We start from the raw sequence: 22034 nt of genomic DNA on the forward strand, positions 1-22034 counted from the left end.
TGAGCCACCAGGGAAGCCCTAATGTATAAATAATTACCTTAAATGTACATGGTCTGAACACACCAATTAAAAAGCAGAAATTGTCAGAATGGATAAAACCACAACCCAACTATATGCTGTTCACATGAAACTCACTTCAAATTCAATGAGATAAGTAGGCTGATGAACCTCTTGATGAAAGTGAAAGAGGAGAGCAAAAAAGTTGGCTTAAAACTCAACATTCAGAAAACAAAGATAATGGCATCCGGTTCCATTACTTCATGGCAAATAGATGGGGAAACGATGGAGACAGTGACAGACTTTATTTCAGGGGGCTCCAAAATCACTGCAGATGGTGACTGCTGCCGTGAAATTAAAAGACGCTTGCTCCTCGGAAGAAAAGTTCTGACCAACCTAGACAGCATATTAAAAAGCAGAGACATTACTTTGTTGACAAAGGTCCGTCTAGTCAAAGCTATGGTTTTTCCAGTAGTCATGTATGGATGTGACAGTTGGACTATAAAGAAAGCTGAGCACTGAAGAATTGATGCTTTTGAACTGTGGTGTTGGAGAAGACTCTTGAGAGTCCCCTGGACTGCAAGGAGATCAAACCAGTCCATCCTAAAGGAAATCAGTCCTGAATATTCATTTGAAAGCACTGATGCTGAAGCTGAAACTCCAATATTTTGGCCACCTGATGCAAAGAACTGACTCATTGGAAAAGACCCTGATGCTGGGAAAGATCGAAAGTGGGAGGAGAAGGAGACGACAGAGGATGAGATGGTTGGATGGCATCACAGACTCGATGGACATGAGTTTGAGTAAACTCCAGGAGGTGGTGATGGACAGGGAGGCCTGGCGTGCTGCAGTCCATGGGGTCGCAGAGAGCTGGACACGACTGAGCGACTGAACTGAACTGAACTAGGCTGAAAATACACTAGACAGAATATCAGTAGCTCCTTTAAATTGTGCTTATGAATAATTTTTAATGATATAGGAGGATGCTCAGATTAAATCAGCAAATATTTTAAAAATAAAATACCAAATGTATATACAGCATGACTTCACACTGTATGTAAACAATTTATAAATGCCTAAAAAGAATTCATGTTAGGGTATCACCACTAACAATAATCTCAATTATCTTCATAATGCTTTCTTATATTTTTCAGATTTCTACCGTAAGAATGAATGGCTTTTATAATCAGAAAACAATATTATTTTTTAAATTCTCTTCAATTCAAGCAATCTGTTAAAGACAATTGCTGCTGCCCAGGAAGGAAGACCTAATATTTATTATCAGTAGCCACCATTAATGTGGTTCTTTCTACTTTCATTAATGTGGCGATTTGGCTCTCTCCCTTTCCTGCTCCCCAGAGGACCATAGGTACAAGGAAGAAGGCCTGAAAGACTCAGAAAGTTTTCTCTCTACAAGCTTCATGCATGAGATCTAGGAGATGGAGGTCGGGAGAGGAGGGAGCTGACAGATGGGGACAGCAGAGCCGGTCTGCTGGAAACCTGCCTCATTCCCAGTGGTCTCCAGAGTCACTGCTCCAGGTCTCCACAGGCCTGACTAATGAGCTGGGAACCATGAATCTTCATTCCATCACCCAAGACCACATGAACATGTCTTAGTTCTCACAGCCCCACAGAGCCTAACACAAGGATCATCCCACCATGCTGGAGGCCACAGTACAGAAAAGGAAATTCTTCTATTTGATATTGCCAAGCCCATATCAAGCCCATATCAATTTAACACCTTTATCTTCCTTTCTTTCTCAAAATCTCTAACTTTATCCAGGATCCCAATGATAAGCTTCCTACTGTAACAGACCCAACTCTTTTTCTGGCATTTCAAGTAAGAAAACTCAGAGTAATCTTCAATTCTTCCTTACCCTTAATGTGTATATCCAACCTATTATCATAAGGAAGATTCAACACAAAATGCAGGAGGAAGCAGATACAATGACTTCTAAGATTCCCTATTAGAAATCTGTTATTCTTTTACCAAAGATTACCTTTACCCTTAATTTTTTTAAATTTTTTATTGAGCTCTGATAGTTATTTAGCCACACCATGTGTCACAGGGGATATTAATCCCCTGACCAGGAATCGAACCTACACCCCCTACATTGGAAGCTCAGAGTCTTAACCACTGGACTGCCAGGGCAGTCCCACCTTTACCCTTTCTTAACACAATGAATAAATGACCCTCTTGAAGTCAAAGCTGAAATCTCTGACCAAGGCTCCTTCATGTATAAGATGCTTCCTTGTTGATAGAGGGCTTGATTTAACAGTCAATGAGACCATTTTAAGACTTCCCACTGTTATGATCAATTCTGGAAAAGTTGCTTTTTCCTCTTACTGAGGACATGGAATCCCATCTCTAGGACCACAGGATAACTCAAAGCCAACCTTGACTTTACAGCACTTTTGCAAATACTGTAGGACTACTTAATGCCCCTACCCCTGCCATCTCCTGGAACTAAACTTTGACATACACGATGAGGTAACACAATTTTACAAATACATGAGCATGTACTGGAGACCTTGTTAACTTTTTAAATAAACTTTTCCTTTACCTGTTCTCTTGCTTTGGGGGGCTAGAGTGGAAAAAGCATGAACACTGGAGTTAAAGAGTGTCCCTATATCAATTTATATTTAATGGCAATGAATAAAATTACTTTTGCTCCCTGGAAAAAAAAAAAAAGAGTGTCCCTATTACTTATTAGCCACATAAATTTGCAGACTCTTCATCTATAAAATGGAAATAAGTACACATACCTCTTGTGAGGATTAAGTAATATATTACTTATTAAAGTGCCTGGCATATCAGAGGTGCTCTCTTGGATCCATTTAACATTCCTCCTTCAGTTTCTTTTTTCAAACTACTTCTCATGTATGATTTATGCTTTATGTTTTTATGGAACTAAATGAGTCACCTGAAATTCTTTTGGAACCAAAAAAAAAGATATAAAAATATGACATAAAAATAGTAGACACTCTGCTGGGAAGTAGGGGTGGGCACTGACTGGGAAGGGATATGAGGCAACTTTCTGGGTAATGATATCTTTGTAGGAGTTTGGGTTACATAGGTGTATGCATGTGTCAAAACTCAGCAAATGTACTGTTAAAATTTAACTATAATGAAATGTACCAATCTTACCTCAGAAGAAAAAAAACTATGAACAAATAATGACCTCTTCTTAGTGATATGCATGCTGAAGCACTGAGGGGGAATGCATAAAAAACAGGATGGACAGAGGAATAGGAAGCACAGAATAAAATGCTATGTTCAAACCTGGTGGTGGGTATATGGCTTCTCAGTATAAAACCTTTCAATTTTGCATTATGTCTGAAATTTTTCATTGTAAAGTGTTGGGAAAAACAGATTCAATGGAAAAGAATGAAAGGCATTCAATATACATTAGTTCTCTTCCTGAACCTTCTCCCTGTTTTCATGCATCCATTTGCCTGCAAACACTTCCTAGGCACACACTGTAGTATTGCCTAGTACAAACTGCTTAACTTCAAGGGCTCAGCATCTGTCCCCTCCTCTATGGAATAATAACTACATGTGCCTCATGGGGGTTTTGTGCGGATTGAGATGATAAACGTATAACATTTAAGTTCAGTACTTGACATGGAGCTGGTGCTCAATAAATGTTAGCTACTGGATCACAATAAACTGTGGAAAATTCTGAAAGAGACGGGAATACCAGACCACCTGACCTGCCTCTTGAGAAACCTGTATGCAGGTCAGGAAGCAACAGTTAGAACTGGACATGGAACAACAGACTGGTTCCAGATAGGAAAAGGAGTACATCAAGGCTGTATACTGTCACCCTGCTTATTTAACTTATATGCAGAGTACATCATGAGAAACGCTGGGCTGGAGGAAGCACAAGCTGGAATCAAGACTGCTAGGAGAAATATGAATAACCTCAGATATGCAGATGACACCACCCTTATGGCAGAAAGTGAAGACAAACTAAAGAGCCTCTTGATGAAAGTGAAAGAAGAGAGTGAAAAAGTTGGCTTAAAGCTCAACATTCAGAAAACTAAGATCATGGCATCTGGTTCCATCACTTCATGGGAAATAGATGGGGAAACAGTGTCAGACTTTATTTTTCTGGGCTCCAAAATCACTGCAGATGGTGATTGCTGCAATGAAATTAAAAGACACTTACTCCTTGGAAGGAAAGTTATGACCAACCTAGATAGCATATTAAAAAGCAGAGACATTACTTTGCCAACAAAGGTCCGTCTAGTCAAGGCTATGGCTTTTCCAGTGGTCATGTATGGATGTGAAAGTTGGACTATAAAGAAAGCTGAGGAGAAGGAAATGGCAACCCACTCCAGTATTCTTGCCTGGAGAATCTCAGGGACGGGGGAGCCTGGTGGGCTGCCGTCTATGGGGTCGCACAGAGTCGGACACGACTGAAGCGACTTAGCAGCAGCAGCAGCAGCAGTGAATTTTGGCTGATATTTCCTTTTTTATGAATAACTAAGAAGACAATAAAAGAAATGTGTTAGAACTTGAAAAAAAAGATAAAAAATAAAATAAAATAAAATAAAATAAAAAGCAGAGACATTACTTTGCCAACAAAGGTCTGTCTAGTCAAGGCTGTGGTTTTTCCAGTAGTCATGTATGGATGTGAGAGTTGGACTGTGAAAAAAGCTGAGTGCCGAAGAATTGATGCTTTTGAACTGTGGTGATGGAGAAGACTCTTGAGAGTCTCTTGGACTTCAAGGAGACCCAACCAGTCCATCCTAAAGGAGATCAGTCCTGGGTGTTCATTGGAAGGACTGATGTTGAAACTGAAACTCCAATACTTTAGCCACCTCATGGAAAGAGTTGACTCATTGGAAAAGACCCTGAAGGATTGGGGCCAGGAGGAGAAGGGGACGACAGAGGATGAGATGGCTGAATGGCATCATCAACTCAATGGACATGAGTTTTGGTAAACTCCGGGAGTTGGTGATGGACAGGGAGGCCTGGTGTGCTGTGATTCATGGGATCACAAAGAGTTGAACACGACTGAGTGGCTGAACTGAACTGAACTGAACTGAATCTTTAGTAAAAGGACTGTGATTCACTTCGAGAAATCTTTAAGATAGTTATTTTCTAGTCTCAAAAATACAACACAAATGCTTTTTCCCTCAACCAACAACATAAATGCATTCTGCCTTTCCCTTAAGGGACAGTTGATCATGTTCAAATAGTATTTTTATATTTTCTAGACGGTGTATTAGGAATTTTTTGTTAAAGCTTTCCTTCATTTGACACAAACTAATCTTTTTTGATTTTTTGAAAGAAGAAAATGTGCTTTGAAACATGTTCCTGCATGCTGTTTTTGTTTCCATTTCTGAGCCTGACTGTTACCAGAGGGGTAGATGAGAGGACAGTGAACGGGCCATGGAAGCCCTATTTGCAGCCCCGGGTACTCTGTCCAAACGTAATGCCGGTGGGCGGGGCAAGAGGCTAGTTGGTGTAAGCACTAATGGATCATTTTCTTGTGCTGCATCCTTCATTGAATCCAAATACCACAGGCTTTATTATTCAGTATGTCTTATTTTCATTTTGTACCTGTGAAGATTATCCTCACCACTTCTAACTTGTCTCATTTTCTCTATAAAATTATTTTGCCTGTTTTCTGATCTTCACTAAGTAATTAAAACGCCTTGTGCACACACAAAAAAAATAATAATAAAGAAAGCTGAGCACCGAAGAATTGATGCTTTTGAACTGTGGTGTTGGAGAAGACTCTTGAGAGTCCCTTGGACTGCAAGGAGATCCAACCAGTCCATCCTAAAGGAGATCAGTCCTGGGTGTTCACTGGAAGGACTGATGTTGAAGCTGAAACTCCAAAACTTTGGCCACCTCATGCGAAGAGTTGACTCATTGGAAAAGACCCTGATTCTGGGAAGGATTGGGGGCAGGAGGAGAAGGGGACGACAGAGGATGAGATGGCTGGATGGCATCACTGACTTGATGGACATTTGTTTGGGTAAACTCCGGAAGTTGGTGATGGACAGGGAGGCCTGGCATGCTGCGGTTCATGGGGTCGCAAAGAGTCGGACACGACTGAGCGACTGAACTGAACTATTATATAAAGAGCACAGGCATTATAGTATCGTGGGTATTCAGTATCGAGCAGTGGATAGAAGCCCTGACCCCTAACTGACTGCCAGGGTTCAAATCTCAACTCTACCACTTTGTAAATCTGCGCAAAACTCTTAACCTTTCTGTGCTTCAGTTTCCTATTCTGGGAAAAAAGTGGTAACCAGGGGTTATTATGGTATTATTGTGACAGTTCAACATGGTATTACATACTAAGTGCTTAGACAGTGGCTGGAGCAGTATAAACACTCGTCAATGTTAGCAAACTCACTATGCTGGGTATTTAGAGAATAAGAAGAAGCATGGAATGGGCAAGTCCCTGACACCTCAAGGATTTGGTTATCCAGGAGAGGGGAAAGCCATGTCAACAGAAGCATCACAAAGTGGCATGTGATGTGTGCCGTAGGAGAGATGTGCTATTCTGTGTTTGGGATACCAGAAAATGGACTGATGAAAACGACTGAGGAAGACAAAAGAGGCCTCGAGTGAGTGGCACTGGGTGATCTGGGACTTGAAAGCAGAGAAAAGGAAGAACAGGGTTGGCAACATGAAAGTACATGGTACAGAGAACCTACCAGAGCTTAATAAAAGATAGGCAGGGGCAGGTTAGAAGATTTGAGGCTGGAAAGAGACTGGGATCTGATGGCAGAAAGCTTTCTTGATGAATGCAGACTTTGTTCTGCAAAAGTACTTTGGAAAAAATGACCATCCATTCACATATTCCATATATGCAATGTAGAAGAGGTAGGTCTTCAAAATAAAACCTTAATTATTTTTAGGAAAAGAAAAACAAGCCTTAATTTTTCTGATAAATAAGAAATATTTATCCACTGCGCTCTTTACATAGAATAACTAAAAATTCATTACAATTACTATTTTACCAATGCAAGGCATCGCTACTCAATAAGAAGGCCCAGAGATTCCAGAAGCAGGGGCAGGGAAGATCCTAATAACAGTGTTGTGGAATCAAGTTAGTTAGCACCATTCACTGGTTCATTGCTTTCAGGTTTAGTTTGGAATCTGAGCCGAGATCAAATTCGGGAAGGGAGAAAGGTCCAGGCAACAGAAGAGAAGGGCTGGCTCCCTTTGGATGCTGCCAGCTGGCCGTGCTGCACCTCTCAGAGCTCGCTTGGCCTCGGTAAACACATTTCTGATGGCTGTAGGCACGGAGCAAACCCACGAAGCTCAAAGTGGCTTCAATATCATAGCCCTGAGGGGAGCAGCCCACAGATGGGAAAGCTTTTACAAATAAAGGTAGCAAATGCTGCTTCCAAATTATGTAAATTAAATATATGAATTACATATGAAAACATCTTTCCTTTCAAGCACTATTGGAAAGAAATTAAACTAACATAAAAAGGTTTAAAAGTTATCGGGAAACTTCTATCTTGGTGTAAACCAAGCCCTTTTAGTGTAGGCAGCTGTGAGTGAGTGGGTGGGCTGGCTGGTTCAGGCTCAGAGGAACAGACTCCCGGTCTGCAGGCTCAGAGTGGAACATTGCTGTCTGGCTCACTGCTGTGTTCTCAGGGCCTAATACAGTGCCTGGCCCACAGTGGGTGCTCACAAAACATCTGTTAACTGAATAAGTACACGATCTAGTCCCCAGCTTTGTAAATTCACTGAAATTATTAAATTCCTAATTGAGTGGGGTAGAACTGGTTTAATCCCAACTGAACTCAATGGAGATACATTAGGTCCACCCCGCCCCCATTTTAGAGGAGGTATAGCTTTCCAGGGGGCCTCCCTGGGGGCTCCGTGGTAAAGAACCCACCTGTCAATACAGGAGACACAAGTTTGATCCTAGCTCGGGAAGAATCTCTGCAGAAGGAAATAGTAACCTGCTCCAATATTCTTGCCTGGGAAATCCCATGGACAGAGGAGTCTAACAGGCTATAGACCTTGGGGTCACAAAGAGTCAGACACAATTTAGTGACTAAACAACAAAAACAACAGCTTTCCAGGAGCCCCACTATTTCTGAAATTTACCTAGAATTGTCTATTTCCAGGTGGCTCAGTGTAAAGAATCCACCTGCCAAAGCCGGACTCACAAGAGACGTGGGTTTGATCCCTGGGTCAGGAAGATCCCCTGGAGGAGGAAATGGAAACCCACTCCAGTATTCCTGCCTGGAAAATCCCACGGACAGAGAAGCCTGACAGGCTACAGTCCATGGGGTTGCAAAGAGTTGGACACAACTGAGCGACTGAGCATACATATCTCCTAACATGAGATCACCTGGGAAACAGAAGACCTAATCAGGTGGCCACTTGAGGAACAAATTTAGACCTTCTAAGAAGGTTTTCCACCTACATATGCAGCGAGACCAGCTTATGGCAAGCAGAATGCTCACCCCAGGCCACTGTGGCATCTTGCTCTCATGGATAAAGGGAAATGTGTTCTGATGAAATCCAACCCTCCAGATCCTTCCCAGGCTCCATGCAGACTCCCAATCTGGTGTCCTTTTGCAGCATTCTTTACTTGAACAAGCCATAAACCCCTTGCTTTTAAGATTTTTCTGTTTATAGGCCTTTAATTTGACCTCTAATGACCAAAGAGGGACTTTCATCTCCATATGCCTCCAGAGGATCACTCGGTCTGGTCATCTCTGCATGGATGTGCACCGATTTTTCAGGCCATTTTGGCCTCAGGAGCAAATGCTGGACAGTATCTTCAGAGAACCCTAGAGTACCCAGTGATACCCACCCATGGCTCTGTTTAAGACTAGTTTGATTTTTTTTTTTCCCTTAAGTGCAGTATCTTGTATTGTCTAATGTTCTATCCACTTGGCCTCATAAAATTTTCAGGAAAATCTCCCATCAGCATAGCTTTTTACTACCATACCCTTTAGAAAGGTCTAGGAGATTCAACAGATCAGGAATGAGCCTAGAGGCAACACAGTGAAAGGTCATCATTAACATTCACCCACTTGGAGAAGGGACCTTAACTCTAAGCTTTCTTTCCTCTTCTGAAGCCAGTTTCTACCCAGGATCAGACAGTTTATCCCATGATGGCTTTTTACTTAAAAGAAAAATAAGACAGAGGAAAAAAACCCCAAAAAATTTAAATTTTGAGCTAATTTTAGACTTACAGAAAAGCTGCAAAAATTAGTACAGAGTCTCCTTATATCCCTGACCCAGTGTCCACAACTCACTGGAAAAGACCCTGATGCTAGGAAAGATTGAGGGCAGGAGGAGAAAGGGGCAGCAGAGGATGAGATAGTTAAATGGCATCACCAACTCAAGGGACATGAATCTAAGCAAACTGCAGGAGACAGTGAAGGACAGGGAAGCCTGGCGTGCTGCAGTCCATGGGGTTGAAAAGAGTCAGACATGATTTAGCAATTGAACAACAGTGTCCTCAAATCTTATATAACCACAGTAACTGAACAGAGCCAGGGCGTTACCACTGGCACAACGCTATTAACTAAACCAAAGATCTTGTTCAAATTGCACCAGTTTTTTTCTATTTATGTCCTTTTTCTGTCCCAGGATCTATCCAAGATCCCCAATGCGTTTTGTCATTATTTCCTTAGCCTCCCCTAGTCTGTGATAGCTCCTCAGTCTTGTTATTTATGCCCTTGACACTTTTCGAAAGTATTAATCAGTTATTTTGTTGAATGTCCTTGATTTGGATTTGCCTGAGGTTTTCTCATGATTATGCTGCGATTATGCATTTCTGGCCAAAAAGCCACAGAAATGATGTCGTGTTGTCCTTAGTGCATCATATCACGGGGTTCATGATGTTGCTTGTCTTATTACTGGTGATGCTGACCTTGACCTCTTGGCTAAGATGTCTTCTCCACTGCAAAGTTACTATCTTTTCTTTCCTTTATAGTTAATAAATATGTTGAAAGAGTTGATCTGAGACTATGCAACTTCTGGGAAAGGTTTCTTAGTGGATTACTGGCTCCCTCATTCACAAACCCGCTTGCTTTTTCTTAAAAGCTCTAAGAGGTTGCTGCTGCTGCTAAGTCGCTTCAGTCGTGTATGACTCTGCGCGACCCCATAGACGGCAGCCCACCAGGCTCCCCCGTCCCTGGGATTCTCTAGGCAAGAATACTTGAGTGGGTTGCCATTTCCTTCTCCAATGCATGAAAGTGAAAAGCGAAAGTGAAGTCGCTCAGTCATCTCTGACTCCTAGCGACCCCATGGACTGCAGCCCACCAGGCTCCTCCATCCATGGGATTTTCCAGGCAAGAGCACTGGAGTGGGGTGCCATTGCCTTAGTTGATAGTGTTTCCCTTTATTATGCCTGCCCTGCAAGCACTTTGGTTTTTTATTTGTTTATTCAATATATTTATTTTTAAAAATATATTTATTTAGTTGGCTGCACTGGGTCTTAGTTGCAGAAAGCAGGATCTTTAGTTGTGGCATGTGGGATCTAGCGCCCTGACCAGGGATGGAACCCAGGCCTCTTGCATTGGGAGCATGGAGTCTTAGCCACTGGACCACCAAGGAAGTCCCAAGATTTATTTCTTCTACTTGTAGAAACAGCACATCTTCATTGTCAAAAAAATATGATGCGTTCATAACCACGCCTTTAGAGACTGGTACCTGTTGTGAACTAAACATTTGCGTCCCCACCACCACACACACAAATTCATGTTGAAATTCTAAGCCCTGATGTGATGGTATTAGGACACGGGGCCTTCAGGAGGTAGTTAGGTCATCACAGTAGAACTGCATGAACAGCATCAGTGCCCTTATAAAAGGGACCCTATAGACTCTCTCATCCCCTCCATATGAGACTACAGCACGAAAAAGGTCGTCTGCAACCTGGAAAAGGGCCCTCGCCAGAACCCAACCATGCTGGCACCCAGCCACCAGGATAGTCAGAAACAAATGTTTGTTGTTTATAAGCCACTCCTATTTTGTTACAGAAGCCTAACTAAGACAGCACTCTAGAGAGTTTGAGCTACACGCACATACACAACACATATATACATATCTATTTGAATAAGATCTTTGGTTTAGTTAATTGTATTGTGCATGTATATGTATATGTACAACACGTGCGTGTGTGTGTATTCATTCCAGTGAACTCTTTTTCCTCTTTTAACACCACTAGAGTCAGATACCATAGGCTTATTAAGTCCCAGTCCCACCATGGACTTGAGGAAAGTTACTTAATTCTGTAACTTAAGATTTGGCCAGCATCTGTTATTTGTTGATGGGATGAGCAAAATTAAATAACATTTTTGGAAGAACTGTTCAGTAAGGTAGAAGTAAACATTTTATGGCCTGTATTTAAAGGAAACCAACTGAACATGGCTGTGGGGCAGGAAAGGTCACACAGTGGACATCTGCAACTATAGACGTCACATCTGGACCACCGTGCAAAGTGTCACTGCAGAACTCCTTAGAGATGGGAGGGAATGCTACCTGGTCTGCAGGATCTGTCTACTTCTAGTTTATCAAGTGAGGCTCCAACAGTGTGTAAATTTATCAAATAAGCGATAAATGTGTGGCCCAAAAGACAATTGGGAAAAGATTATTACCTCTCCCACTATTTTCCCCCAGAACAACAACAACAACAAGACCTAACAATGGTGGAACAGACAGCTTGCACTGGACCCTGTGCCTTCTAAGTAGGTTCCAAGCACTAGTTCACTTAACTCTCATCACAGCTCTTGCTAGGAGGTTATTATTATTGCCTACAGTTGACAGTTACAAATTGGGAAAGGAGTACGTCAAGGCTGTATATTGTCACCCTGCTTATTTAACTTATACGCAGAGTACATCGTGCGAAATGCTGGGTTGAATGAAGCACAAGCTGGAATCAAGATTGCTGGGAGAAATATCAATAACCTCAGATATGCAGATGCTACTACCCTTATGGCAGAAAGTGAAGAGGAACTAAAAAGCCTCTTGATGAAAGTGAAAGAGGAGAGTGAAAAAACTGGCTTAAAGCTCAACATTCAGAAAACTAAGATCATGGCATCTGGTCCCATCACTTCATGGGAAATAGATGGGGAAACAGTGAAAACAGTGACAGACTTTATTTTCTTGGGCTCCAAAATCACTGCAGATGGTGACTGCAGCCATAAAGTTAAAAGACACCTGCTCCTTGGAAGAAAAGCTATAACAAACCTAGACAGCATATTAAAAAGCAGAGACATTACTTTGCCAATAAAGGTCCATCTAGTCAAAGCTATGGTTTTTCCAGTAGTCGTGTATGGATGTGAGAGTTGGACTATAAAGAAAGCTGAGAACCAAAGAAATGATGCTTTTGAACTGTGGTGTTGGAGAAGACTCTTGAGAGTCCCCTGGACTGCAAGATCAAACCAGTCCATCCTAAAGGAAATCAGTCCTGAATATTCATTGAAAGGACTGATGCTGAAGCCAAAACTCCAATACTTTGGCCACCTGATGCAAAGAACTGACTCATTGGAAAAGACCCTGATGCTGGGAAAGATTGGAGGCAGGAGGAGAAGGGGGCGACAGAGGATGAGATGGTTTGATGGCATCACCAACTCGACGAACGTGAGTTTGAGCAAGCTCCGGGAGTTGGTGATGGACAGGGAGGCCTGGTGTGCTGCAGTCCATTGGGTCGCAAAGAGTCAGACACAACCGACCGACTGAACTGAACAGTTTACAGAGGGGCATCCCTGGTGGCTCAGTGGTAAAGAATCCACCTCCCAATGTAGGCGATTCTAGTTCAATCCCTGGGTTAGGAAGATCCCTTGGGGAAGGAAATGGCAACCCATTCCAGTGTGCTTGCCTGGAGACCGCCATGGACAGAGGAGCCTGGTGGGCTACAGTCCATGGGGTCACAAAGAGTCAGATAGGACTTAGTGACTGAACAACAACAATGACAGTTTACAGATAAGGAAAATGAGGCACAAAGAAGTTACAAACAGCAACTTGCTCAAGGTCACTCAGTTAGTAGCTGGCAGAGCCAGAATTTGAACCCAGGCAAACCTAGTTCCTGAATGCAGGCTCTGAGCTCAACGCTCTCCTATTGTCAGAGAAGGCACGAACACACTCTCATCTGGAAGACAGAGGCCGTCCATGAATTTGAATTCTGGAGGAAGCTGAACTGAATAAAACATTCAAATGACAGGAGAAAATCTCTTCCAGGATGGAAAGACCTGAGAGAAGAAACAAGAAGGGGATCGCATACGTAACTAGCAATCAAAGCAGGTCACTAAGACAACAGCATGGAAACATCTGAAAGCAATGGGTAGGAAGGGACTCCAAGTTGACAAGTTAAACAAGCAGGTTATGTGAAAAGGGAATCCAGCAGTTACTTTTTTTTAAGTAACAGAAGTGCAGAGACAAGGCAATCTAAGATATAAGACCTCAAAGGAAAAGAGATGAGTGAATCAGAATCCTTCGAGCTGTCATCTCTAAATAAACACAGTGATGCCAGCCCCTAGCCACATACTCTTGTCATTCCTCCACCACCAAGATGTCTCTACGAGCTGCAGCCGACAGCGCTGTCTGCACTTCCTCCAGTGTGAGCTGACCTCCGTACTCTGTGGACTGAGTATGGCGGGGTCGCTATAAGTTTTCTAACTGAGAAAACCTGTGGCTAAGCGTCTCCTTATCCTACTGAACCTCTGGGAGAACGGCCACTGCCAGCCACTGTCCCCATAGCAGATCATGTCCTCCACACCACTCTTTTCTGCTTCTCCTCTATCTCTTCCCCTAGCATCAGCTTGGCATTCAGGCCTGGTTTGCAATCTCACTTACTAGCTTAGTAACAATGCCTTGGAGCCTTAGTTTCCTGGCCCATAAAGTAGGGTGGTAATAATTTCCATACACAGGGCTATTAAGAAGATAAGTAAGCCATCTGAAAAAGCCTTCAGCACCCCGTGCAGGACATGTATTACAGTGCTCAGCACATTTTGATTTCCTGCACATAAAGACTGGTCTTGGCCAAGAGGCCAACCTAAGCCCTTTCTTCTATCTGTAGGCTCTTTCTGGGGGAGCTTTACATCTGTTCTATGGCTTGGACCTCCTCCTTGGAGCAAATATACCTTTATCTCTGGCCCCTATATCTCAACTGAGTTTACAACCCATATTTCCAATTGCTCTTAAAGATACATTTTCTTGGCTCTCTCAACGATTTTTAAAATTCAGAAAGTCCTAAAATGCTCTTTCTCCAAATCAGTCTCTGCAACCCCCTCCACAATCTACCCCCACAACATAAGGTAGTCAATATTTCCACCATCTATTATGGCCTTCCCTAAAATAAATAAATAAGAAAACCCTCTAAATTATCCTCTAATCTCAATTGCACCTGAGTAAGGAGCAGGTATTTTTAGATTCTACCTCAAAACACCTCACCTTCTCTATCACCACCGCTATCGCCTTGTTCAGCTTCTCATCATCGCTTATCTGGATGACAGCCACAGTCGCTTCACTAACTTCCTCCCTGTAGTCTGTGCTTCACACGACAGCCAGAGCTATTTTCCTAAAAACAAGCTTGAACAGAATACGCCTCTGCTTTAAAATCTTTCTGGTGCAGCCACAGGATACAAACTGAAACTTTTTGGCTAGGCTTCTCAGTCTGGCCCCAACATCCCTTTGTCCAGTCTTGTCTCCAGCCATCTGGGTACCTTCGGGCTTTTGCCCATTCGCTTTATCCTGTATCTCGAGGAGCCCTACTGGCACAGTAACACCCAGCTCCCAAGACGCCCTCGCTGACTCACCGGGACACCATTCCCTCCCTCCTGTGTCTCCAGGACACCTGACACATGACATCTTTTGCCATGGTTGTTTGTATACATGCCACCTCCTTGACCAGAAGGGGACCCTGAAAGCCAAGGATAGAACTACCTTTCCCTTTGTATCTCCTGCACCGAGCTCAGTGTCTGGCCAGCTCAGAGTGAGGCCTTGGTGGTTGCTACTTAACTTAATCAAGAATAATAAAATACTTATAAGTATCAGGCTGAAGCCCAGAAGAATTGGTGCGCTTCATAGAACACATGTAAAATGTGAAGGATAAAAACAATGGAAGTAGATGAGGAGCAGGAAGAGAGGAAGCCAAAACAGGGAGAAGCTGAGCTTCCTTATATGGAAGGAAAACTCTAGCTTTTGCTTTGATGATAGTAAATAAATACAGGAACAAATGTTATTTTCAGTGCTAAAAGAACTGTTCACCTTTAAATTTTGTCTTAAAGTTGAAAAGAAGAAAAGGACACTCCATAAAACAGAACGCGTAACAGCAAAGAGATAACTAAGTAATATAAAAATTAAACAACAAATTATATGTAGAAAACATATAAATGTTTTTTATGCAAAAGCAACTACAAATTAAAGAGGTTAAATTCACCTGTAAGTTATAGAATCTTTAAGACTGGATGAACAGAAGACAAAATCCAACAATATTCTACTTACAAAGCTCTGAAATACAATAATGAAATTAGAAAATGCAACAAAATCACTCCACAAGAAATTTATAGACTTTAAAAAAGAAAAAAATTAAAATTAAAAAAAGAATCGAACATAAGTATAGCTTTAAGCATTGTCAAAAAAAAAAACTAAAAATGAAACTAATAATCTTGAGAAACAAGCAAACAAAAAAGCCTGATTCTTAAAAAGAATTAGATATTTTGAAAGCAAAAAAACACTTTGGGAAGGACCCATAATAAACTGGTAAGAAAAGCCACCTATAAGTAGGGAACTTAATGCTTGAGGATCTGGAGTGAGGAAGAAACTGACTTTTCACTATCTCATTTTGCATTTATTTATTTATCTATTTATTGGCCACACCATGAAGCTTGTGGGATCTTAGTTCCCTGACCAGGGATTGAATCCAGGCTCACGGTGAAATCTCAAGAGTCCTCACCACTTGACTGCCATGGAACTCCTGCATTTTGTACTTCAAATATAAAACTATATATAAAACTATAAAGTTTTATATTTCAGCTAAAATTTCTCTAAAGAGACTAAAAGTGATACTACTAGTAAAGTTAATTACAAAAAGAGGAAATGCATGAAACTAGAAACACAGGACACAAAAGCAGCAATAAAATTGTAGGGAAATACTAGGTATGTGTTAATAAATTTGGATAAAACTAAACAGGTGGATTTTTCATTAAAAATGTAAAATTCTAAATACCTATAAAATACTTAACTTGGCCAACATCTTTAAAAATAACTATACCCCCACCCATAAAGCAACTAGTCCCTGATGGCTTATTAGTGGATCATTTCAAGCTCTCAAGAAACAAACACAACACATTACAGAAATCATACCTAACAAAAGTCAAGATATAGATTATCTAGTTCATTCTACTAACCGTATTCTAAAACTGGTTAAAGAAAAATGAAAAGAGAAAACTAGATGAAGCTTACTTAAAATTTATGCTCAAAAATTTAAAAGAAAATAACAGTAAGCAGGACTAGGTTAAACCTTTAAATTGTGTCATGTCATCTGATACCAAAAATTAATTTGTTAAATTCCAACAGATATTCTTAATTTTAAAATCCTAAAACTAATAACAAAGGTATACTTTCTTAGTATAAAGGTATACTCCTTCTGGGGGTATCTATAAAAACAAACGTCAACAGTACACTTCAAGGAAGAAATGAGACCTGCAGTCAGTAAAAACAGGCACAAACTGAAGCAGCATTTTATCATCGCCGCTAATTAATACAGGCTCAGAAGTTCTTTCCAATAAAAAGCAACATAAAAAAAAGAAGAAATACAAATACAATAAAGGCAGAGGCAAAATTTTTTAAATAAATAACATCGCTGTAACTTACAAACCCAAAGGAATTACTTAAATGGTTACGATGAGCTTTAAGTGACCAAAGTCATCATTGATACAGAAAAACAATACTATTTCTGGTCCTCATATTTGACATAGTGAAAATCACCCCAGGCAGCTTTTAAAAATGCCAGTGCCTACAACTCACCCCAGACAAATGCCTCAGCATCTCTGGGGTGGGACCAGACATTTGTAATTTATAATGCTTCTAAGGCAATTCTAATGTACAGCCAACTCAAGATACCACTACATTATATAGAATTACCTAAATACGTAAGAAATGCAATGCAAAACTATCTGTGATATTCTCAAATGGGAAGGGAAAGACTGCTGTAAGGCAACAGGAGTACAAAATAGAAGTCAGCTGCAGGGCCAGTGTTTCCAGTCCACTGCAGTTCAGGCAAAGAGGCAGGCAGCTGCCCAAGTGAGTGGAGGGGGACATGACCCACGAACGGTGGCAACAACAGCTAATTAGTCTCAGTCCAGATGCTACTGAGATCAGAAGCACGCGTGAAGATTTAACAGAGTCTGAAGAGGTACAAGATGACTTGCATATCTGTGTGAGGTTACCTGTGAGATAAATTCCTAGAAATCCAGTTGCTGAGTCAAATGGTATGTGCCTTTAGAAGTGAAAGATCAGCTTTGAAAGATCTTAAAGGTGAACTAGAACAAGCATGGTGTATAGAATCAACAAGACACCACACCTGACGGGACGAGTGGAGTGAGAGAAAGAAGAGGTGAGCTGGAGCTGGGCGAGAGCGCTCAGGGCGGTCAGGGAGCAGGTACGGAGACAGCATCACGGAAGATTCCTGGTCATTCCATCTGGCTCTGCCCTTCACATTCACTTTGCCCCACCCCACCCCTCCCCCCACCAGCAGAAACCTGAAGCAGAAGGCGGGCAGGAGCCATGTAGCTGTCCAGGAGGAGAGGACTCCAGACCGACTGGAGAACCGTAAGGAGATCAGCGTAACTGACAGAGAGTCGGGTGAAGGTGTGAGCACTAGAAAATGTGTGCATGAGTTCACTCGTGATCAACTTGGCCTGGGGACTGGCCTGGCAGTCCAGTTGTTGGGACTCGGCGCTTTCACTGCTATAGGCCCAGGTTCGATCCCTGGCTGGGGAACTAAGTTTCCACCAGCTTTGTGGTGTGGCCAAACAAACAAACCTGCCTTATGCCACTTTCAGTTTAGAGGACTGATATACAAAGGCCACTGAACGGTTTTTACTCCACCTTGCAACTCAAAGTTAAAGAACGAGAAAACAGGACTCTATCTTCTAGCCAACAACAGCCTGGCCACAATCCACCATGAGGCAGGAAGTTCCACAAGTAGCAACTGTGGGGAAATTCCCATGGGCTGGGCAGCCCAGGCTGGTGGAGACGCAGCGATGCTGTCATGGGTTGTCCAAGCCCGGCTCCTGTGCACAGAGCCTCCGTTATATACCAGTGATAACTCTGACTCCATTTCCTCTGCTTTCTTTCCAAAACACTCTAATCAGCAAACTGAAGAAAGGTTCTTTATAATCATAAATAATGTAATAAATTTCCTTTACTTAAAAAAACTGTAACAATAAAAACCCTCAATATCTAAGCTTGTGAGGGGCATGGTAACAATAAAATGAGTTCCCAACTCACACATACACACACACACACACACACACACACACACACATATACATATAACTTTACTAAGGCACATCTATTTCATCAAGAGAAAGCTATGCCTATTTACATTCATTATTTGCCAGTCTGCTTTGTCTTCAATATTAAGTTTCCTATTGCAGAGGGCAGTTCCAAGAACAAGGCTTGGATAACTTGGTATTAAAACCAGTGTTTTTCAAATCAGTCATTTAATAAAGCAAGCGTAAGTCTTGCACTCAGACTGAAAAGCTGACCTTGAACTAAACCTGTATGTTACAAGAGACACAGCACACAACTCTACTTTTATAATACCCAGTGGTCAACCTAAGGTAGAATAGAACAGGCTCCTATCAAGTGACCTATGAAGTCACCTCAACTGTATACTCAATACACATTTTTTAGATTAATCAATAAAAGAATCATTTGATCAAAGAGCTCAGCAATAAAAGTCAAGGAAGGAGAAAAAAATGTTTAGCAGCAATAAATATGGCTATAAAGACTTAGGCATGACAAATTGATGGTAACTGATATATGGCAAGAAACTTAACATTCAGAATTATACTATTTACCCAGGAAACATACATTTTCCTCACTTCATTGGTTTCTCCAGTTTCTCTCTTCTCTTTGTGCAGCCCCGTATGCATCTTTAAAGGTTCAGTTGTTGTTGCCTCTGCAGTTGCAATCCAGTCCTGCAAAAGAAGTGGCGTAGCTTCACTTCAAAAGAAAAGAGACAAAGTGGATTCTAGGAAACTGACTGACCTAACCTCATCAGTCTCTAGAACTATACACAAACAGAAACACCAAGGGGGTGGGGAGAATAAAAAGGGGTCATTAAAGTACAAACCAGCAATTTAAAATGATTTAAAACGCTAGTAGTGACTGAAAAATATTAATGGAAAAAAGGCAAACTTGTGTCTGATAATAGATCAATTCAGTTCAGTCGCTCAGTCGTGTCCGACTCTTTGCGACCCCATGAACTGCAGCACACCAGGCTTCTCTGTCCATCACCAACTCCCGGAGTTCACCCAAACCCATGGCCATCGAGTCGGTGATGCCATCTAACCATCTCATCCTCTGTCGTCCCCTTCTTCTCCTGCCCTCAATCTTTCCCAGCATCAGGGTCTTTTCAAATGAGTCAGCTCTTTGCATCAGGTGGCCAAAGTATTGGAGTTTCAGCTTTAGCATCAGTCCTTCCAGTGAACACTCAGGACTGATCTCCTTTAGGATGGACTGGTTGGATCTCCTTGCAGTCCAAGGGACTCTCAAGAGTCTTCTCCAACACCACAGTTCAAAAGCATCAATTCTTTGGCACTCAGCTTTCTTTATAGTCCAGCTCTCACATCCATACATGAGCACTGGAAAAACCATAGCCTTGACTAGAAGGATCTTTGTTGGCAAAGTAATGTCTCTGCTTTTTAATATGCTGTCTAGGTTGGTCATAACTTTCCTTCCAAGGAGTAAGTGTCTTTTAATTTCATTGCTGCAATCACCATCTGCAGGATTTTGGAGCCCAGAAAAATAAAGTCTGACACTGTTTCCACTGTTTCCCCATCTATTTGCCATGAAGTTATGGGACCAGATGCCATGATCTTAGTTTTCTGAATGTTGAGCTTTAAGCCAACTTTTTCACTCTCCTCTTTCACTTTCATCAAGAAGCTCTTTAGTTCGTCTTCACTTTCTGCCATAAGGGTGGTGTCATCTGCATATCTGAGGTGATTGATATTTCTCCCAGCAATCTTGATTCCAGCTTGTGCTTCCTCCAGCCCAGCGTTTCTCATGATGTACTCTGCATATAAGTTAAATAAGCAGGGTGACAATATACAGCCTTGACGTACTCCTTTTCCTATTTGGAACCAGTCTGTTGTTCCACATCCAATTCTAACTGTTGCTTCCTGACCTGCATACAGGTTTCTCAAGAGGCAGGTCAGGTGGTCTGGTATTCCCATCTCTTTCAGAATTTTCCACATTGTGATGCACACAAAGGCTTTGGCATAGTCAATAAAGCAGAAATAGATGTTTTTCTGGAACTCTCTTGCTTTTTCGATGATCCAGTGGATGTTGGCAATTTGATTTCTGGTTCCTCTGCCTTTTCTAAAACCAGCTTGAACATCTGGAAGTTCACGGTTCACGTATTGCTGAAGCCTGGCTTGGAGAATTTTAAGCATTACTTTAATAGCGTGTGAGATGAGTGCAATTGTGCGGTAGTTTGAGCATTCTTTGGCATTGCCTTTCTTTGGGATTGGAATGAAAACTGACCTTTTCCAGTCCTGAAGCCACTGCTGAGTTTTCCTGATTTGCTGGCATATTGAGGGCAGCACTTTCACAGCATCATCTTTCAGGATTTGAAATAGCTCAACTGGAATCCATCACCTCCACTAGCTTTGTTCATAGTGATGCTTCCTAAGGCCCACTTGACTTCACATTCCAGGATGTCTGGCTCTAGGTGAGTGATCACATCACCGTGATTATCTGGGTCGTGAAGATATTTTTTGTACAGTTCTTCTGTGTATTCTTGCCACCTCTTCTTAATATCTTCTGCTTCTGTTAAGTGCCTACCATTTCTGTCCTTTATTGAGCCCATCTTTGCATGAAATGTTCCCTTGGTATCTCTAATTTTCTTGAAGAGATCTCTAGTCTTTCCCATTCTATTGTTTTCCTCTATTTCTTTGCGTTGATCGCTGAGGAAGGCTTTCTTATCTCTCCTTGCTATTCTTTGGAACTCTACATTCAAATGGGAATATCTTTCCTTTTCTCCTTTGCTTTTCGCTTCCCTTAGATCAGAACAAGATGATTCATTAAAATCTCTTTCCACCAATGAGTTTCCAGCTCTCTCTCCTAGCTAAATATGAGATGGCTTAGCAGAAATGATAAAATTAACTGAGGTGTGGCCTTACAGCTTCAAGGATGCATACCACTAAGGATGTGCTATTTTCTGATGCTCTTTCAGTCAAAGCCTGGGTTTTTCTAACATGGATTCTAGAGGCACAAAAATGGTCTAGATTGTGAGTTCCAGGTTAAGGAGTTATGTGACCTCCTTCTTTGTCTCTGACCCTTATCCCTAGGTCATCCCACTCTACCCAGTGGCAATGATGTGCACACAGTAATTCCTGGCGAATGAATGAGACAGTAACTATGTTTTCAACAAACAACCAGAAAGGCGTCACATGATCTTAAGATTATTTGGGAAATAGCTGAAAAACCACTGCTTTTGAGTTCTGTCCATCCCAAAGCATTCTCTTTGGGTGGGACACCCAGTAAAATGGCCCTAAAGTGAGTATACCAGAGGGTCTCAGAACTTTGAACAGTGCCTGGGTACACAAGAGAGGGTTGGGACCATGGGTATCTGGATGGAAACAAGTTTACCCCCTCAGGAAAGCACTCCCAGCCAGAGGGGCTCCGAGTGATTGTTCCTGTCTAGCTTTTACTCTGTCAGGCACTGTCCTAAGAGCTTTAACTACATTAACTCACTCGATCTTTTATAATGACTCAATGAGGTGGATTCTATTATTCTAATTGCCCAGATGAGGAGACTAAGGCACAGAAAGGTTAAGAAAACTGTGCAAGGAAATGCACT

At 41.8% G+C, this 22034-nt stretch overlaps 1 protein-coding gene across 7 annotated transcripts in view; it reads right to left on the reverse strand.

Moving 5' to 3' along the window:
- The window catches only part of ZHX3 (zinc fingers and homeoboxes 3), a 110816-nt gene that overhangs the window by 47464 nt on the left and 41318 nt on the right, over positions 1-22034 (reverse strand). For 6 of the 7 annotated variants that reach the window (XR_014073115.1, XR_014073114.1, XM_081556916.1 and 3 more), the window contains exon 2: positions 19043-19149. The gene's annotated coding sequence lies outside the window, so the exon portion shown is untranslated. Of the gene's footprint in view, positions 1-19042; positions 19150-19304; positions 20387-22034 lie in introns of those variants that run through there. The other variant, XM_081556919.1, reaches the window with a different exon arrangement.

This window comes from Giraffa tippelskirchi, chromosome 13 (assembly GCF_054371585.1).
Source record: "Giraffa tippelskirchi isolate mGirTip1 chromosome 13, T2T-mGirTip1v1.2.pri, whole genome shotgun sequence".
In the NCBI taxonomy this organism is placed as follows: Eukaryota; Metazoa; Chordata; class Mammalia; order Artiodactyla; family Giraffidae; genus Giraffa; species Giraffa tippelskirchi.